We start from the raw sequence: 20,212 nt of genomic DNA, 5'->3' as shown, positions 1-20,212 counted from the left end.
GGTGAGGCCTGGCACACTGCAGTCCATGGAGTCGCAAAGAGTCAGACATGACTGGGCAGCTGAACAACAACAAAGTAGATTAACTAAACATGGTCATACATTTTTTGTCACCTTCTCCACCGAGATATGGAATTTAATTCTCCCCCCATTGAATCAGGGCTATCGTCTATTTAACCAATAGAACACAGGAGAAGTAACACGCATCAATATTAAGCCTAATCTTTAAAAGCACTGGCTGCTTGCACTTCCTTCCTTTCAGAATGCTTGTTCCTGGGACACTCATTCTCAGAGCGTAGCAGTCACACCAGGCCGCACACAGAGGCCTCACGTCGGTGCCTGATCAACAGCCCTCCTTTAGCTCCCAAACAGCAGCCATCGTCAACTGCCAGCCTTGTGAGTGAACCAGCTTAGACGCAGAAACTATGACCTCCAATGAGCAGACACCAAGTAAAACAGAGATAAGCCTCCCCTACCAAGTGCTTTAGTAATTATAAAATCATGAGTAAATAAACGTTACTGTTGTCTTAAGCCAGTTAGGTTTGGAGTAGCTTATCATACAGCAGTAATAATTGCAACAGCCTCTTACTCACTGCTCTGTTTTCAGCACCTAGAACGGTACCTATTACAGGACATCTCCTGTTAATAGATACAGCACCAGAGTAGGAGTAAAGATGATATGCATGGCCTTGGAGCTCACGGAGCACTCAAAGGGAGACACAGGCTATGAGGTAAAAAGACAATCCTGATACATAATAAATTTTACAGAAGAGTACAGGTTATTTGGCCAAATAGGAAGGGCACAACACAGACTTAGTGGTTTAGAGCAGCTTCCTTGGGTAGTGGCATTCAAGCTGAGACGTCACTGGAGTCTGTAAGATTGCAAGAGAATATTCCAAGCTTGAGGCAAGCAAAATCATAAACCGTTGCAAAAATGCAGTTTCAGCACTTGACAAAGCAATCAGAGTAGAGGCGAGTGGAAGCAGCAGACGCAGACTGAGAAACAAGCGACGGAGAGCACAGCCTGCCCTCCGACCGGACAAGCAGGCTCTCTGCACGTCTCACCCATGGCGGGTGGAATCCGCAGACACCTCAGGCAGACTGCCAGTGACCTGTGCCTCTGTGAACATGCGTATCGGCTGGGGGTCCTGGAACCAATCCCGGATGGACAATGAGGGGACTGCATTAAAGGGTTGTGCGCTGTGGTGTTAGGAGAATTAGACGAGATCCGGCCACATGGGACGCCAAAAGCAAAACTGCACAGAAACACAGGCAAAGATGATCTGAGATCAACAGACAGCACACCAGTGTAGCAGCACTGGGGACAGAGAGACGGTGCACTCAAGAGGCAGGATCCAGAGTCTGGTGCCTTTATGTGAGGACTGGGGAGAAGGGAATAAAGTATAACTGCCAGGTTTCTGGCTGATCAAAACTAAAGAGACAGTGATGCCCTCCAGTGAGATAATAAACTTGGGAGGGGGAGGAGGTTTTCTATAAGAAGACGGTAAGTTCAGTTGCAGACATACTGAAAATGAGCTTTCCCGGGCCACACAAAACAGAGTTCTCCAGGAGGCAATCAGATCCCCAGGTCTAAAGCTCAGGGAAGAAATCAAGTTGGAGCTAAAGTAACAGACTCTGCAGAACAATAATCTCTCACTGCAGCCTCTGGAGTTCTCATCCCCCAGCCCAGCTACATCTCTACAATTCTCCCCCATTTGTCTCTACAAAGTGTATCTCCTTCATTTCACTAAGCCTTCCAAAGCAGTGGTTTGATTTTATGAGGAAACCCAAGTTTAATCAAAGTCTTGCCACATCCTTTGCAAGGCAGGATGCATGACGGCCACAAGTTCGGGGCACTCTGCGGTAGTTCTCGTGACAACAGGCTAGAGCCCTGCTCTGGATGTTCCCACGACAGCACGTGTATCTGGGTCAAAGGAAAAAGGGGGCAGGGGAGCTACTGCGTGAAGAAAGAAAACAAGGTGCATCTGGAGAGTAAAACAGGAAGCCAAATAATCATCAAAAGGACAAAATCAAAAGTTCATGGAGTAAATCAGAACTCAGAAAGGGGGGTAGAGGAGGAGGAGCTGGGGGCACGGCCCCATGCTGGGCTCTCCCACTCCACCTGCCTCTCCACCAACTCTGCTGTCGCTGCCTCCTGGTCTGCTGATCACTTCCCAGTGGCCTCCACCACACTCAGTTTGGACAATCACAGGCCTTAGGTTGGAGAACTTTAAGTAGACCACAGAAAGAGAGTGGCTTGAAAAGAAAACTCACCGTAAGGAGTAGAAAATTACACACCTGACCAGAAAAAAAGAAACTCATGATGCTTGATACTCAAGCCAACACAGTGATGCAGAGTTTGATTTCTCTACAAAAATGGTTTATCTACCTGGAAAAGGTAAGAGAATCAACTGAAAAGCTGTGAATATGAAGAGTCAGAAAGTGACTGGCTACAAAATACATACACATAAAACATCAACAGCTATTCTATCTACCAGCAATTGTCTGATTCGAAAGATACACACATGCGCACACACCCACAGGAAAATTCTATGCACAACCACAAAAAATAAAATACCTGTGTGACTGAATAGAAGACCAATGACAAAGTTTCTGATATCCACAGAGAAACAATCAGTTCAGTTCAGTCGCTCAGTCGTGTCCGACTCTTTGCGACCCCATGAATCGCAGCACACCAGGCCTCCCTGTCCATCATCAACTCCCAGAGTTCACTCAAACTCATGTCCATCGAGTCAGTGATGCCATCCAGCCATCTCATCCTCTGTCGTCCCCTTCTCCTCCTGCCCCCAATCCCTCCCCGCATCAGAGTCTTTTCCAATGAGTCAACTCTTCGCATGAGGTGGCCAAAGTACTGGAGTTTCAGCTTCAGCATCAGTCCTTCCAATGAACACCCAGGACTGATGTCCTTTAGAATGGACTGGTTGCAGTCCAAGGGACTCTCCAGAGTCTTCTCCAACACCACAGTTCAAAAGCATCAATTCTTCGGCGCTCAGCTTTCTTCACAATCCAACACTCACATCCATACTTGACCACTGGAAAAATCATAGCCTTCGTTAGATGGACCTTTGTTGGCAAAGTAACGTCTCTGCTTTTTAATATGCTGTCTAGGTTAGTCATAACTTTCCTTCCAAGGACTAAGCGTCTTTTAATTCCATGGCTGCAATCACCATCTGCAGTGATTTTGGAGCCAAAAAGATAAAGTCTGACACTGTTTCCCCATCTATTTCCCATGAAGTGATGGGACCAGATGCCATGATCTTCGTTTTCTGAATGTTGAACTTTAAGCCAACTTTTTCACTCTCCTCTTTCACTCTCATCAAGAGGCTTTTGAGTTCCTCTTCACTTTCTGCCATAAGGGTGGTGTCATCTGCATTTCTGAGGTTACCGATATTTCTCTCAGCAATCTTGATTCCAGCTTGTGCTTCTTCCAGCCCAGCGTTTCTCATGATGTACTCTGCATAGAAGTTAAATAAGCAGGGTGACAATATACAGCCTTGACGTACTCCTTTTCCTATTTGGAACCAGTCTGTTGTTCCATGTCCAGTTTTAACTGTTGCTTCCTGAGCTGCATATAGGTTTCTCAAGAGGCAGGTCAGGTGGTCTGGTATTCCCACCTCTTTCAGAATTTTCCACAGTTTATTGTGATCCACACAAAGGCTTTGGCATAGCCAATAAAGCAGAAATAGATGTTTTTCTGGAACTCTCTTGCTTTTTCCATGATCCAGTGGATGCTAGCAATTTGATCTCTGGTTCCTCTGCCTTTGCTAAAACCAGCTTGAAGATCTGGAAGTTCACGGTTCACGTATTGCTGAAGCCTGGCTTGGAGAATTTTAAGCATTACTTTATTAGTGTGTGAGATGAGTGCAATTGTGCGGTAGTTTGAGCATTCTTTGGGGTTGCCTTTCTTTGGGATTGGAATGAAAACTGACATTTTCCAGTCCTGTGGCCACTGTTGAGTTTTCCAAATTTGCTGGCATACTGAGTGCAGCACTTTAACAGCATCATCTTTCACGGTCTGAAATAGCTCAACTAGAATTCCATCACCTTCACTAGCTTTGTTCGTAGTGATGCTTTCTAAGGCCCACTGGACTTCACATTCCAGGATGTCTGGCTCTAGGTGAGTGATCACACCATCATGATTATCAGTTTTTCTTAAATAAACAAAAAAATGCAGGCACAGAAGGATATGAGCTACAATAATGTTCAGTGCCCAGGTGGCTCAGTGGTCAAGAATCCACCTGCCAATGAAGGAGTCATGGGTTCGATCCCTGGGTTAGGAAGGTCCCCTGGAGGAGGGAATGGTACCCACTCCAGTATTCTTGCCTGGAGAATCCCCATGGACAGAGGAGCATGGTGGGCTATAGTCCATAGGGTCACACAGTTGGATACAACTTAGTGACTGAGCCTGCGTAATTTCAGTGCATCACTTCTTGTCAGAAAGACTGACAGGAAGCTAGGTGTCCAAGAATGGAGGACTACTTACAGTCCAGTCAAACAATGAAAGAGTATGAAGTGATCAAAAAGTATGTGGAAGAGTTACAGCACTAATATTAAAAACCAAATGAAAAACAAATGCAAGCAACAGAATAGCAAGAACCATTTTTAGTTAAAGAAAATGGAATTATCTACATGTACGCATGTTTATCTGTGTATAGCTACAATATACACACAACACACGATAAAAAAAATTAAAATAATCCTAAATTAGTTAAGAGAAATGAAGACTGCAGAAAGGAGGCAATTCATCCCAAGCCTTCCTATACCATACTCACCAACCTATCAAAATGAGCATTCTTATCACAAGACTCTTGGACTTCATGAAGAAAAATAAGTCCAGGGCTTCCCTGGTGGCTCAGTGGTAAAGAATCCTCCTGGCAATGCGAGAGACACAGCGTTTGATCCCTGGGCCAGCAGATCCCACATGTCACACGGCAACTAAGCCCCGTGCTACACCTAGTGGGCCTGTCCTCCAGCGCCTGGGGATCAAAATGACAGAAGCCCACGGGCCCTAGAGCCTGTTCTCCACAACGAGAGAGCAGCCCCTACTCACCGCAGCTAGAGAACAGCCTGCACAGCAGCAGTCTCATCAGAGCCAACCATAAACAAACAAAATGTTAAAAAAAGAAAAAGAAGTCTAATTTAATGAATCCAGCAGACAAAACCCAACAGAGTGGTACCATCTTCCATCTCCTATCAAATCCACTTTTACTCCCAAATCCAACCAAGGGTCCAGGGCAATCTATCCATTATCTCACCCCAAGACAGCAAGAGACGCAATGTCAGTAACTCCTCTTGGATTCCTGAAACTTCAAAGGCAGCGTCCTGAGAACCTCTGAAGGGGCTGACTCGGTCCCCACTGACTGTCAGCAAACAGAGTGCGTGCCTCGGCAGCCAGAGCTTGTGAGCGCGCTCAGTCTTCACGCAGTGCCGAATCACCATCAATCCCATCAGAAGGCAGGTGTGCCTCCCCAGAGGAGAAGTGGGAGCTTACTCCTCACTCCTCTAATTATTCTGAAGACCCACTATTTACAAGTGGAGACCTCACTACTTTTAGTTCAACCTTTTTATCTTAGGGGTAAAATGTTTAGTAACACTAAAACATCAAACATTTCCACTAATCAACATCTGTTACTTGGCTTTCTTAAACAGTACTTGGGCTACAAACCTGACTTAATTTCCAGCCTCTCTTGAAACACTATAACCCTAACCCTGAAGAGAACTTTAAGAATTATCCAACAGTCCAGGTGACTTTATTTTTAAGATTTTTTTTTCCATGTGGGCCATTTCTAACATCTTTATGGACTTTGTTACAATACTGCTTCTGTTTTTTGTTTTGGTTTTTTGGCCACAAGGCATGTGGGATCTCAGCTCCTGAACCAGGGATCGAACCTGCACCCCTACATTAGAAAGCAAAGTCTTAACCACTGGACCGCCAGGGAGGTCCCAGGGGATTATTTTTCATCACTCATTTTTATAAAATTTCCACAGTAAGCATCACTTTTTGTAACAGGGTGGGGGGAACCTTTTTCCTACGGTCGTCTAGATTACCATACTGTGATTACTTGACCTGAGAGAGTCACTCACCATAGCACTTTCTTTAGACAGATACACCACAACTAGTTTATCATAATTATCACAAACAACAAATCCAATCAATTTTTTAGAAGTAAATCATTCCTCTAAATATAGACTTTATGACCCATAAAAGGTCAAGATCAGCATTCTTATCAACACAAATGTATGAGAATTTGCAATCATCTGTAATGACTATTTCCAATCATTTTGTTTCAAAAAATTAATCCAATAACCACCTTTCCTAGGCAACTGAGTTTTTAAAAAAATAATAAATCTGCAATTACTAAATATTTTCATTGAGTCAACCACAGATACCACATGCAACAGAGAAAATGACTGAATGATATTATCTTTAGATGTTTTTCATTGAAACAGATTTAATGAGCACCCACTGCATGCCAGACTCCATACTAGATACTAAAGATATGAAATCCTAACACACAGATCCTATACTTGTAATTTTTCTGGAAAAATTAATGTGTATGATTATGGACTGACTGTTCCTATTTAAAGGAGGTGTCAAGACATACAGCATATGCAAAAAATTAACCATCTAAATTTTAAAAACTTACTTCTGATACACACATGCCACTATGGGTTTCAGATAAAAGACTGCAGATCAGGTTTGGAGGATGCAAAGAAAGATGGATTTTATCAAGGAACAAACAAGTCAACCAAGGAAGGTAAAGTTATATCAGAGAAGCCTTCAGAAAAAGGTTATCTGGTTCTGTGCTTCGTAACACTACACCAGGAAATTTTAAATTGACCCTTTCACACCACCACCAGAGACATCTTCATTATTTCTGCAGTGTTACTCCCTTGTTTTTAAAAATCTGAGCTGCCAAACCTTATATATATATAGTTAACTCACCAAGGGACAAAATCATGACTATGTAAATTTTGTATTTTCATCCAGAAAGTACAAACTTTCTATTTTCTTGGCCCACACAACGTTATACCAAATACATATACAATTTCCATTAAGTTCACTCAAGCAGTCAGTCTTGACTATGTGGATACGATCAACCACTGCAGATTAACCACAACAGAATATAAGTTCTAACATTCCCATTATAGCATTAACCACGTGCCAGATACTATCTAAGCATTTCTATGTATATACAGTTGGTCCTCCATATATTCTGGTTCTGCAACTGCAGATCCAATCAATCACAAATCAAAAATATTCAGGGGGAAAAAAAAAGTCCAAAAAGTCCAAAAAAGTAAAACTTGACTTTGCTGGATTCTGACAACCAGCCACACAGTACTTACATTGTATTAGGTATTATAAGTAATCTGGAGATGATTTAAAGTATCTGGGAAGATGTGTATATATTATATGCAAATATTATGCATTTTATATAAGCAACTTGAGCATTCACAGAGTTTGGTATCCAGAGAGGTCCCGGAACCAATCCCCTGCCAATGGTATACAATATTTACATATGTAAGAACAGCATAGGTATAACCCATATATACTGCATAATTTATGTGTATATACACACACATATAAACACATATATACTCATTTATTCCTCAAAGCAACTTTGTAAGGTAGCTTCTATCACTACCCTCACTTCAAAGATAAGAAAAGTGAGGCTCTGTCCAGCCAAGTTAACTGGCCAGCAGGGCACCATGAGAGGTACTGTTATAAAAAACAAGCGTAGGAAAAACATGCACGATACAAAACTCACTATTATCCCAGTTAAAGAAAATTAATGCCATTGGAATTAGCCACAGACCCTCTCCCCACACTCTGCCTCCCCAATTACTTTTTCCTCCCACAATTGGGCCCATTCAGAGCCTCTCAGTTCTCAAACTCTAGGACACACACTGCCCAGCACTGGCACTTAAATGGCCTCTCCACGTCAAGAGTCCCGGACTGGGTGGACAGGCACCACACCCCAGACCACTGATGACATGGGGCAGTTTTCAGTGGTCTGAAACAGGAGGGGATGAGGGACAGATGATATGCATTTCTTTACAAAACACAAACTACTCAACCTGAAATATCATTCATTATTCTGGGGTTGTCCTTACCTTCTCGGTGTTAAACATGGTAATGATGATCAAAGCTTATTTTCTAACTGTCCTTACTGGCCAAATAAGAAGTTTGTAACCCAGTCAATCGTTCAATATTAGAATAATAAATCTACCACGTATACATGGAGGCTGGGGAGAGGAGATAGGCATTGGCAGAAAATGAAGGATTCAAAACTTGCAGGTTCAAAAGGAAAGAGATACCACTTTCACTTTTAACAATGACACACACTTAAGAGACTAGTATGGCAAACAAGCACAAACAAACCATTGCAAATTTCAATATCTTATAAAGAAAAAATTACAAGCATTGAGGCAGTTAATTTCGAAGTGGGTGAATAAAAAAAAAATGACAAATTTGAGTTTTAAAATGAAAGTCATCCTCATAGTTTTCAACAGTACAATAAGTTACCTACAAACAAAAATCGAAGTCAACCTCTTAATTCTCAACGGTACTACTAGGAAAAGGGGATTTAAAAGAGTATCGCTGATTTATTTTTTTCTAAAATGCAGCAAAGAAAAGACTGTTAAAAGCATGGACTCTAGAGTTGGTCAGAATCCCAGCTCTGTATTAGCATATGACTTTTACTCTCTCTCTGCTTCAATTTCCTTCAAGGTTCTTGTGAGCATCAAATGAATTAAGATATATGAAGTGCTCAGGACAGTACCTGGTACTTAAGAGTACTCTCACACCAACCCACCCACAGGCGGGCCAGCGCTAACCCCGAACTGCGGACTCACCCACCACTGGGGGGCTCAAGGACATCTTAGGCCCCAGCCCCACCCGCCAGCAGGCCAATAGCAGTTTCAGAACAACCCAGACTCCACAGCGAGCTGTGTCAGGAACTGCTCCCACCCTTACCAGTGGGCACACACCAGTTCTCACACCCAAAGCCCTTCGACCGGAGAACGCAGAACCTGGCTCCAACCACCAGTAGCACAGGACTGGTCCCAGGAGCCCCTGAGGGCCCCAACGCCACCATCAGCAGGTTGACCCAAGCTCCAAGACACCCTGGACCCCTGAGCCAGTCACCCTGCGATACAGCACCCCTGGAACACCTCAGACCTCAAAGCTAGCCATGTCAGGAGCCAGCCCTGCCCACCAGCAGACTCCAGAGCTAGGACCCCTGGCCCCACACCCACCAGGCACCCAGCTCCACCCACCAGTCAATCAGCACTAGCTGCAGGACCTCCAGGAACCCACAGCCAGGTGTCTCATGACACAGCCCCACCAACCAGGCCAGGGGCCAGTTGTGCCTACCAGACCACCAAAAGCAGTCTGCTCAACACCAAAGAAGGATGCACACAGCCCACAGAGGTGACGCCTAGAGCATACAGCTCTGGTGACCAGAGGGAGTGCAGGGCTGGGACACATGATGTCTCCTACAAAAGGGCTCTTCTCCAAGATCGGAACTGTACCCAACTTACCAGATACATAACAGCAGCAAACTGGGCAAAATAAGGTGACGGCAGAATATGTTCCAAATAAAGGAACAAAATAAACCCCAGAAGAACTAAGTGAGGATAAGCAACCTACCCAAAAAAGAGTTAAGTAATGATTTTCCCACCCAGGGATGGAACCCAGGTCTCCCACATTGCAGGCAGACACTTAACTGTCTGAGCCACCAGAGAAGCAATGATTATAGAGATGATCAAATAACTCGGGAGACCACTAAATACACAGAATAAAAAGTCAGAATTTTTTTAACAGAGTTGGAAAATATAAAGGAGAACCAGAAATGAAAAATACAATAACTGAAATGAAAAATACAGGAGGAGGAATAAACAGTACAATAAATGATACAGAGGAACGGATCAGTGAGCTGGAAGTCAAAGTAGTAGAAATCACCATCAGGAAAGTTTAAGAGACTGCTAGAACAACATCACAGAGAAGGCAATGGCACCCCACTCTAGTACTCTTGCCTGGAAAATCCCATGGACTGAGGAGCCTGGTAGGCTGCAGTCCATGGGGTCGCTAAGAGTTGGACACAACTGAGCAACTTCACTTTCACTTTCATGCACTGGAGAAGGAAATGGCAACCCACTCCAGTGTTCTTGCCTGGAGAATCCCAAGGACGGGGGAGCCTGGTGGGCTGCCGTCTATGGGGTCGCACAGAGTCGGACACGACTGAAGCAACTTAGCAGCAGAACAACATCAAGGGTATCAACATTCATATTAAACTGGTCCCAGATGGAGAAGAGAGAAGGAGGGAAATAAAATGTTTGAAAATATAATAGCTAAAAGCTTTCCTAACCTGGGAAAGGAAAGAGACATCAAACTTAAGGAAGCATTGGGAATCCTAAACAGGATCAAGGCAAAGGGGATCATAAGAAGACACACTGTATCTAAAATGCCAAAAACTAATGATTAAGAGAAAATATTAAAAGCAGTGAGGAAAAAGCAACAAGTTACATGAGAAAAGTCTGATAAGGCTCTAAGGTGACTTTTCAGCAGAAACTCTAAAGGCTAGAAAGAAGTGGAACAATATATTTAAAAGGAGAATCAATACTCTAACCTGGCAAAGCTTTCATTCAGATATGATGGAGATACCAAAAGTTTTACAGGCAAGCAGAAGCTGAGAGTTCAGCACCACTAAACAGCTTCAGGAGAAATGTTACAAGGACTCAACTAAGCAAAAAAAAAAAAAAAAAAGGTTACAAACACATGAAAGAAATTACAAAAGGAAAAGTTGTTGGTACAGGCAAATAAACAGTAAAGACAGCCAACCAACCACTTATGAAGCTAGTAGGAAGGTAAAAGGACAAAAATTGTTAAGATCAACCACAATAGTTAAGGGATACACGAAACAGAAGGATGTAAAACATGATGTCAACGTCACGAACAGTAAGCTGGAGGGAGAGGCTTAAAAATACTGGGTTGTTAAAATGCATTAGAACCTAAAAGATCATCAATTTAAAATAATCATATATATATGATAAAAATGTGTATACATGTACAGATACAAACATATAAACCTTACATTACTCATAAACCAAAAGTCTATTCTATATACACATGCAAAGACTCACAAAAATAACACTAGAGACAGTCATCAAATAAAAAGGAGAAAAAAGAAACAAAAAACGTATAAAAAAAAAAACCAGAAAACTACAAAATGGCAATAAGTACACAACTATAAATAATAACTTTAAATGTGAATGGACTACATGCTCCAATCAAAAGACAAGGAGTGGCTGAACAGACACAAAATAGGACCCATGTACCTGCTGCCTACAGAGACTCATTTCAGGTGTAAAGACACACACAGGCTGAAAGTTAAGAGGATGAAAAAAGGCACTCCATGCAGATGGAGATCAGAAATAAAAAAAGTTACAACCAACACCAGAAAAAGAATCATAATGGATTACACCAATTAATGGACAACTGAAAAGAAATGGACAAGTTCTTAGAAAGGTACACTTCCCAAACAAAACAATAAGAAATAAAAAATATAAACAGACAAATTAGTACTAATGAAGTTGAATCAGTAACTTTAAAACTCCTGACAATAAAAGTTCAGGATCAGAGAGCTAATCCTTCCAAAAACTTCAAGAGTTATCATCTATCTTTCATAAGCTATTCCAAAAAGAACTGCAGAAACATTTCTGAACCCATTCCATAAAGCCAATGTTACCCTGATACCAAGGCCAGAAAAAGATAACAGTTCAGTTCAGTCACTTAGTCCTGTCTGACTCTTTGAGACCCCATGCACTGCAGCACACCAGCCCTGTGTCCATCACCAACTCCTGGAGTTTACCTAAACTGATGTCCATTGAGAGGGTGATGTCATCCAACCATCTCATCCTCTGTCATCCCCTTCTCCTGCCTTCCATCTTTCCCAGTATGAGTCGGCTTCTTTTTTCCCAATGAGTCAGCTCTTTACATCAGGTGGCCAAAGTTTTGGAGCTTCGGCTTCAGCATGAGTCCTTCCAATGAATATTCTGAATTGATTTCCTTTAGGATTGACTGGTTTGATCTTCCTGCAGTCCAAAGGACTCTCAAGAGTCTTCTCAAGAGTCTTCTCCAGCACCACAGTTTAAAAGCATCAATTCTTTGGCGTTCAGCTTTCTTTACGGTCCAACTCTCAAATCCATACATGACTACTGGAAAAACCATAGCTTTGACTAGATGGACCTTTGTTGATAAAATAATGTCTCTGCTTTTTAATATGCTGTCTAGGTTGGTCATACCTTTTCTTCCAAAGAGCAAGCGTCTTTAAATTTTGTGGCTGTGGTCACCATATACAGTGATTTTGGAGCCCAAGAAAATAATTGTCACTTTTTCCACTGTTAGCACCATCTATTTGCCATGAAGTGATGGGACCAGATGCCATGATCTTAGTTTTTTGAATGCTGAGTTTTAAGCCGGCTTTCTCACTCTCATCTTTCATTTTCATCAAGAGAGTTTTTAGTTCCTCTTCACTTTCTGCCATAAGGCTGGTGTCGTCTGCATATCTGAGGTTATTGATATTTCTCTCGGCAATCTTGATTCCAGCTTGTGCTTCATCCAGCAGAACATTTCACATGATGTTCTCTCAATTGCACCCCACTCCAGTACTCTTGCCTGGAGAGTCCCATGGATGGAGGAGCCTGGAAGGCTGCAGTCCATGGGGTCACTAAGAGTTGGACACGACTGAGCGACTTCACTTTCACTTTTCACTTTCATGCACTGGAGAAGGAAATGGCAACCCACTCCAGTGTTCTTGCCTGGAGAATCCCAGGGACGGGGGAGCCTAGTGGGCTGCTGTCTATGGGGTCACACAGAGTCGGACATGACTGAAGTGACTTAGCAGCAGCAGCACCCTCATGTAAGTTAAAAAAACAAAGTGACAATATGCAGTCCTGACATACTACTTGCCCATTTTGGAACCATTCATTTGTTCATGTCCAGTTCTAACTGTTGATTCTTGACCTGCATACAGGTTTCTCAGGAGGCAGGTCAGGTGGTCTGGTATTCTCATCTCTTGAAGAATTTTCCAGTTTGTTGTGAGCCACATAGTCAAAGGCTGCAGCATAATCAATGAAGCAGATGTCTTTCTGGAATTCTCTTGCTTTTTCTCTGATTCATCGGATATTGGCAATTTGATCTCTGGTTCCTCTGGCCTTTTCTAAATCCAGCTTGAACATCTGGAAATTCATGGTTCACATAATGTTGAAGCCTGGCTTGGAGAATTCTGAGCATTACTTTGCTAACATGTGAGAAGAGTCCAATCATGCCATAATTTGAACATTCTTTGGCATTGCCTTTCTTTGGGATTGGAATGAAAACTGACCTTTTCCAGTCCTGCGGCCACTGCTGAGTTTTCCAAATTTGCTGGCATATTGAGTGCAGCACTTGAACAACACCATCTTCTAGGATTTGAAATAGCTCAACTGGAATTCCACCACCTCCACTAGCTTTGTTTGAAGTGATGCTTCCTAAGGTCCCCTTGACTTCACATGCCAGGATGTCTGGCTCTAGGTGAGTGATCACACCATTGTGGTTATGTGTGTCATTAAGATCTTTTTTGTTAAGTTCTTCTGTGTATTCCTGCCATCTCTTCTTAATATCTGGGCTTTTGTTGGGTCCATACCATTTCTGTTCTTTAACGTGTCCATCTTTGCATAAAATGCTCCCTTGGTATCTCTAATTTTCTTGAGGAGAACTTTAGTCTTTCCTACTCTATTGTTTTCTTCTATTTCTTTGCACTGATCACTGAGGAAGCTTTCTCTCTCCTTGCTATTCTTTGGAACTCACTCAGATGGATACATGTTTCCTATTCTCCTTTGCCTTTCACGTCTCTTCTTTTCTCAGTATTTGTAAGGCCTCCTCAGACAACCATCTTGCCTTTTTGCATTTCTTCTTCTTGGGGATGGTTTTGGTCACCTTCTCCTGAACAGTGCTATGAACCTCCATCCCTCAGACCCTCTTCAGACCCTCTATCAGAACTAATTCCTGGGATCTATTTGTCACTTCCACTGTATAATCGTAAAGGATATGCTTTAGGTCATACCTGAATGGTCTAGTGATTTTCCCTACTTTCTTCAATTTAAGTCTGAATTTTGCAATAAGGAGTTTATGATCTGAGCCACAGTTAGCTCCTGGTCTTGTTTTTGCTGATGGTGTAGAGCTTCTCCATCTTTGGCTGCAAAGAATATAATCAATCTGATTTCGGTGTTGACCATCTGGTGATGTCCCTGTGTAGAGCCCTCTCCTGTGCTGGGGGAGGAGGGTGTGTACCATGACCAGCACCTCACTGCTTGGCCAGCAGCACTACCTCTCCAGTCCGTGGCCGCCAGACCAGGTCCTCCACGCAGTTCCCCGGCATAGACGTTCTTATCACCACCACGCTGCAGCTCTGTGGAGACAGTCCTCACTGAACCATGAGGTGACCACCATCGAGCACCTGCTGGCCAAGGGAAGCGGTGCAGCAGCCGGAGCCTGTCTGCCTCACCCCTGGCCAGCGTGCGCCAGAGGAGCTGCAAAGTGCTGAACAGGGGGTGGTAATCTCTGTGGCTCTAGGCCAGGTGTTATCCCTCCTTATCTGTGGGATTAGCTTGACCAGCAAGTATCTGTCACAAGAGTTCCATGCCAGTACACCAGTCTTCCAGAGTTTCCTCTATTACATCCTTCTCTTCTTGGTCTATACCACCACTCTAGCTGTCAGACAAGTCAGAGCTACCAAGACGGTGGAAGGGGCGTGGGCTCATCTTCTCCTGTGAGAATTCCAAAATTGTAACTAACCACTGAACAATCATCAACAGGAGAATGTTGGATCCCACCAAAAAAAGATACCCCATGTCCAAGGACAAAGGAGAAGCCCCAACAAGATGGTAGGAGGGGCAAAATCACATTTACTAATAAAATGAAAATGCTGCCTAATGAATAGGAGATATTTCTAAATCATATATCTGATACAGGATGTAATACCCAAAACTTAAAAAGGGCCCATACAATTCAGTATCTAAAAGCAAACAACCTGATCGAAACATGTACACAAGATCTCAACAGATATTTTTTCCAAACATGATACAGCCAACAGGGAAGTGAAAACCTGTTCAACATCACTAAACATTAGAGAAACGCAAATCAAAACTGCACTGAAATATCACCTCACATCTGTCAGAATGGCTATGATCAAAAAGACAACAAATAACAAGTGTCAGTGAGGATGTGGGGAAAAAGGAACCCTTGAGGAATCCAAAAAATTAAAGGTACCAAAGATCCAGCTATTCCACTCCAGGATATTTATCTGAAGAAAACAAAAGCACTAATGGAGTGTTACTGAGCCATGAAAAGGAGTCTTGCCATTCAAGATGACCTGAAAAGTACTATACTGAGTGAAACAAGTCAGAGAGAGACAAATACTGCATGATTTCACTTATAATGTGAAATCCAAAAACAAAACAAATGAGCAAACCTAATAAAATCAAGTGAGCAAACATTTGATTTTTAACAAAATCAAAACAGAGGTATATACATACAGAAAACAAATAGGTGGTTGCAAGGGAAGTGGGAAGAGGAATGAAACAGGGAGAGAGATTAAGAGTTTCCAGCTGCAAAATCATTTAAATGAACAGTGTGAGCAATATAATTAATAACTATGCAATATCTTTGTAGGGTGACATATTGCAACTAGATGTTGTATAATAGGTAATAACAGGGTTGTGGGTCAATTATACTTCAAAAATAAATTTACAGAAAAAGAGATCAAGCTTTGTGGTTAACAGAGCCAGGAGGGATGGGGGAATTGGATGAAGACAGACAAAGGTACAAACATCCAGTTATAAGATAAATAAGTACTAGGGCTATAACGTACAACATGATAAATATAGTTAACACTGTTTTACGTTATACAGGAAAGCTGTTGAGAATAAATCCTAAGAGGTCTCATCACAAGAAAACAAATTTTTTTTCTATTTCTTTAATATCTATATGAGATGATGTATGTTCACTATACTTATTGTAATAATCACTTCATGATGTAAGTCAAATCATTATGCACTACACCTTAAATTTATATAATGTGTTAGTCACTCAGTCATGTCTGACTCTTTGTAACACCATGGACTGTAACCCACCAGGCTCCTCTGTCCATGGGATTCTCCAGGAAGGAAGAACGCCATGCCCTCCTCCAGGGGATCTTCCCAACCCAGGGATGGAACCAATGTGGATGCCTCCCACATTGCAGGCATATTCTTTACCGAGCTGTTTATCAATTATGTCAATAAAACTGGAAGGAAAAAAAGTACTGTCATAATATTTAGCAAGAAAAGAAACAACGGTAAAGTAAGGACGAGAATGAAAACTGTAAAAATTACAGTGCTAAAAGTAGTTGATGTTATACTTCCATAAACTTTTTCTAAACTTGAGAACCATTTTTATGTACATGAACTATATGAAGTTACCTGTGACAACTATGACTTTTCAATTACTTTTTTTAACGTAAACTTTTCAATTTCATTTTTTAATATTTAGGGAAAATCAACAGGTGGAGACTCCAAATTTTTCACAAGTTTGCTTCCAAGGCTCAGGCATGTGCTACTCAGCTGAGGTTGCATTTGAATAAGTGACAGAAGGAGCACACACTCAATTCGTTCACCAATAAAAGAAACTTTCATCCCAAAGAGTATGATGCAGTCTTTATGTTGATTAAAAATCCAACCACCCGCTGCTGAGCAAGTGAACTTCTTCAGGGAGAAGTACACAAAGCTTCCAGGGAGTATGCACAGGCCCGGTGATGCAGGCAGCACAGCGAGCGCGCACAGAGGGTACCTGCACTCTTCCTAGTTGAGGGAGTTCTCCCAGTTCCGCTATCCCCTCCCCAGGGACCTGGACGTGGCTTCTTCGGTAAAGGGATTTCCCAAAGCAAGCTCCCTCGGTTCATCCTACCATTTGTCTCTTACCTCAAGCCACCTGTACACCAAAAGTGAATTATTAAAAGGCACTTATTCATTGATATATTTCATCTCTTAGCAAACAAGTAGTATACATCCTTGCTACTCAAGAACGGTTCCTCCTCCAGCCGCAAGTAGTTTATAAGAAACACAAAATATCAAGCTGCAACACAGATCTACTGAATCAGAATTTGCATTTTCAAACAGGAGCCTCAAGGGATTCCCAGGCACATTAAAGTTTGAGAAGAACGGCTCTACAGGACTCTATAGCAAACAGCTGTAGAAAAATGTTCGTTTACAACTGAATTTAGAGATAAAACATGGAAACCAGGAAGACATGGAATCAGAAAAGTTCCTTAAGACAATTAATACATAAATTAAATTCTTTATCACTGTATCAAAGCTGCTCAAAAGTTTACTTTCAACAATGCCTACAGTTAATGCTGTCAAAATCTGTGTACAAACAGCGGCATGTTCATATTATTATATATAGTGACTACATGGTAATATATTGGGGCTGTATACTGTGGGACAAAGAATAAAAAAGAATGACTAGGTCTAGAAATACAACCACCGTCCGGCCCAAAGTTGTGCAACCCGCATTCTAAAATTTCGGTACTTAGAATTTGGAGTTGGCTAGTTAAACTTTCCAGAAAATTATTCCCCCCAAAAAATCTAAAAGATGTGAACTTTCAACATATATCCTATAATCGAAACTATTTAATAGCTAGTACTGAACAAATTTTAGGTCACCTGCAGAATCAAGAAATTGTTGTAGAGGTTTGAGCTCCGTTCTCCAGGAAAAAGGAGGGGGGTGGGATGGGGTGTTACCAAAAAAAAAAAAAAATCAGCGTTCACCCTCTGCAGTTTTTCTCACATCCTGCGAGGCCTCAACTTGCATGTTCCTACAGGTGAAGGAAACAAGTCGTACTCAAACAAGCTCACGTTTTCCTCCTGGTTGGGGGGGGGGGGGGTCCTCTCTTCTAGAGAATGCATTTTACAAGGTTTGGGGGCTCCGCGCCCGTCTGGCTTCCGGCCCGCGAAGGCACCAAAAGGTACCCGGAAATCGACCAAGGAGGAAGCGGAGCACGGCTCGGCCGCGGCGCTCAGCCTGGTCTCACCCGAGACCCCACCGGGCGGGGAGGCGGGCGGCAAGCCGGGGGGGCAGCGCCTCAGCCCCGCCGCCCCGGGGCGAGGGAGCCCAGTCTCCCGCCCCCCCCCCCCGGGACGCGCAACGCGGGGTGCACTGCGAGCCCCTGTCGCGGCGGCGACACCTCAGGGCCGCCCGGGGGAAAGCGGTGGCGGCGGCGCGAGGGGGGGCGGGACGCGTCCGGAGACGCTGAGGGGAGGCCGGGGAGAACGACTGCCCGCGGGGGCTGCACTGGAGGAGGGCGGAGGCGCTCGGGGCGCCCAAGCTGCTTTACGGCCGTCAGCGCCGTAGTCCTTTGGCGTTACCTGTGGCGCGGGAGGGCTCCCCGGCTCCTACGCCCTGAGTCCTCCTCCCCTCTCTCTCTCTCTCCCTCAGCCTCTGCCGGGAGCTCGCGGGGCCGGCCGCGCCTGACCCGACCAGAGAGGGAACAGGGCGGGGGGGGGGGGGGCGGTGGCGGGGGCCGGCGGCCACGTGACCACGCCCGCGCCGTAACGGCGGCCGCCCCCCGCCGCGCGCCCTGGGCGCGCTCCACCTCTAAGCACCCGGCGGCGCGGGCGCCCGCGCTCTAGTGCGCATGCGCCCGCCGGGCCCGCACAGTGCGCGCGCGCGGCGCGCTGGGGGCCTGTGGGGCCCGCGAGGCGCGAGGCTGAGAGGGATCCGCGGGCCGGGCGGTCCGCAGCGGCTGCCGGCGCGCATGCGCGGGAGGTCTCGTTTCGTTTGTTTCTCCCCTTTCCCTTCCTTCCCTTTGCCATCTTTACCTTCCACACCTCGCAGCTGGAGGCTGAGAATCCGCCCCCGGGATGTCAGACCCTCATGCTCACCACCACCTTCCCAGGGTGAGGCCGTCTGAAAGGCTGGCCCTCCTGCCTGAGAATTTGCATTTCCTGTGGCCTGTGACAGGGCCTTGTAGCTGAGTGGACTCCTATTCATGCTTCAATACCCAGCCACTCTGTCACTTCCTCTCTGAGATGTACCCTACTCTGCTTTGGGAGTCATTAGTAGTTTGTGCGGAGAAGGCAATGGCACCACACTCCAGTACTCTTGCCTGGAAAATCCCATGGGCAGAGGAGCCTGGTGGGCTGCAGTCCATGGGGTCGCTAAGAGTCGGACACGACTGAGCGACTTCACTTTCACTTTTCACTTTCCTGCATTGGAGAAGGAAATGGCAACCCACTCCAGTGTTCTTGCCTGGAGAATCCCAGGGACGGCGGAGCCTGGTGGGCTGCCGTCTATGGGGTCGCACAGAGTCGGACACGACTGAGGTGACTTAGCAGCAGCAGAGTAGTTTGTGCATACCTACTTTAGTATAGGGCTTCCCTGGTGGCTCAGCTGGTAAAGAATCCGCCTGCAGTGCCGGAGACCTGGGTAACATCCCTGGGTCAGGAAGATCCCCTGAAGAAGGGGAAGTCTACCCACTCCAGTGTTCTGGCCTGGAGAATCCCATGGACACAGGAGCCTAGCGGGCTGCAGTCCTTCGGGTCGCAAGAGTCGGACACGACTGAGCGACTTTCACTTCACTGCTCACTTTAGAATAACCCTTAGAGAAATAATACACGATGTTTTTTTACAAACCACAGTACTAGGCTTGGACTCTATGTTACCTCATAACTTAGGGCAGTATATGTCTTTAACATGGTGATCTCGCCACAAAGGCTTGAGGACTGACTGTGTAAATCCTGTGCGTTGTTGTCCTCCACTCGCTTTTAGTCAAGATTTAAACAGCGGGATGCTGTTTGCTTGTTTCCCCAATTTGAAAGCCTTTGAATGAAAAGGCTTGGAATGGTATTGCTAATTAGGGTGGTAAATGCTTCACCTAGTTACAGAGATTTATGGGCTTCTATTACATATCTTCACAAAGAGCCTAGTGGAAATTGATAGTGTTGAGTCCTGAAAACCAAGGCACAAAAAGGTCAGATTTCCAAAGGTTAGCTTGCTTCAGAGGAAGGTCCCTGGTGGAAGACCTTCGTTGGGGAACTGACAGACCCTCCCCTTAAGGGGAGTCCCCTCACTGTCAGTGCATTTGGTTGTCAAAGCAGGACAGGTTAAGTGAGT

At 44.3% G+C, this 20,212-nt stretch overlaps 1 protein-coding gene across 10 annotated transcripts in view; it reads right to left on the bottom strand.

Annotated features, from left to right (window-relative positions):
• TBC1D5 (TBC1 domain family member 5) overlaps positions 1-18,730 on the bottom strand; it is a 595,415-nt gene extending 576,685 nt beyond the window's left edge. For 6 of the 10 annotated variants that reach the window (XM_086381937.1, XM_086380405.1, XM_086379633.1 and 3 more), the window contains exon 1: positions 18,466-18,727. The gene's annotated coding sequence lies outside the window, so the exon portion shown is untranslated. Of the gene's footprint in view, positions 1-17,763; positions 18,363-18,465 lie in introns of those variants that run through there. The other 4 variants (XM_086383423.1, XM_086381129.1, XM_086386662.1 and 1 more) reach the window with 3 other exon arrangements.
• Between the last annotated feature and the right edge of the window lie 1,482 nt (positions 18,731-20,212).

The sequence above is a fragment of the Bos grunniens genome, chromosome 1 (genome assembly GCF_055505025.1).
Source record: "Bos grunniens cultivar Pamir isolate PY7600 chromosome 1, Bosgru_T2T1.0, whole genome shotgun sequence".
Lineage (NCBI taxonomy): Eukaryota > Metazoa > Chordata > Mammalia > Artiodactyla > Bovidae > Bos > Bos grunniens.
This window is presented reverse-complemented; position numbering and strand designations above follow the sequence as displayed.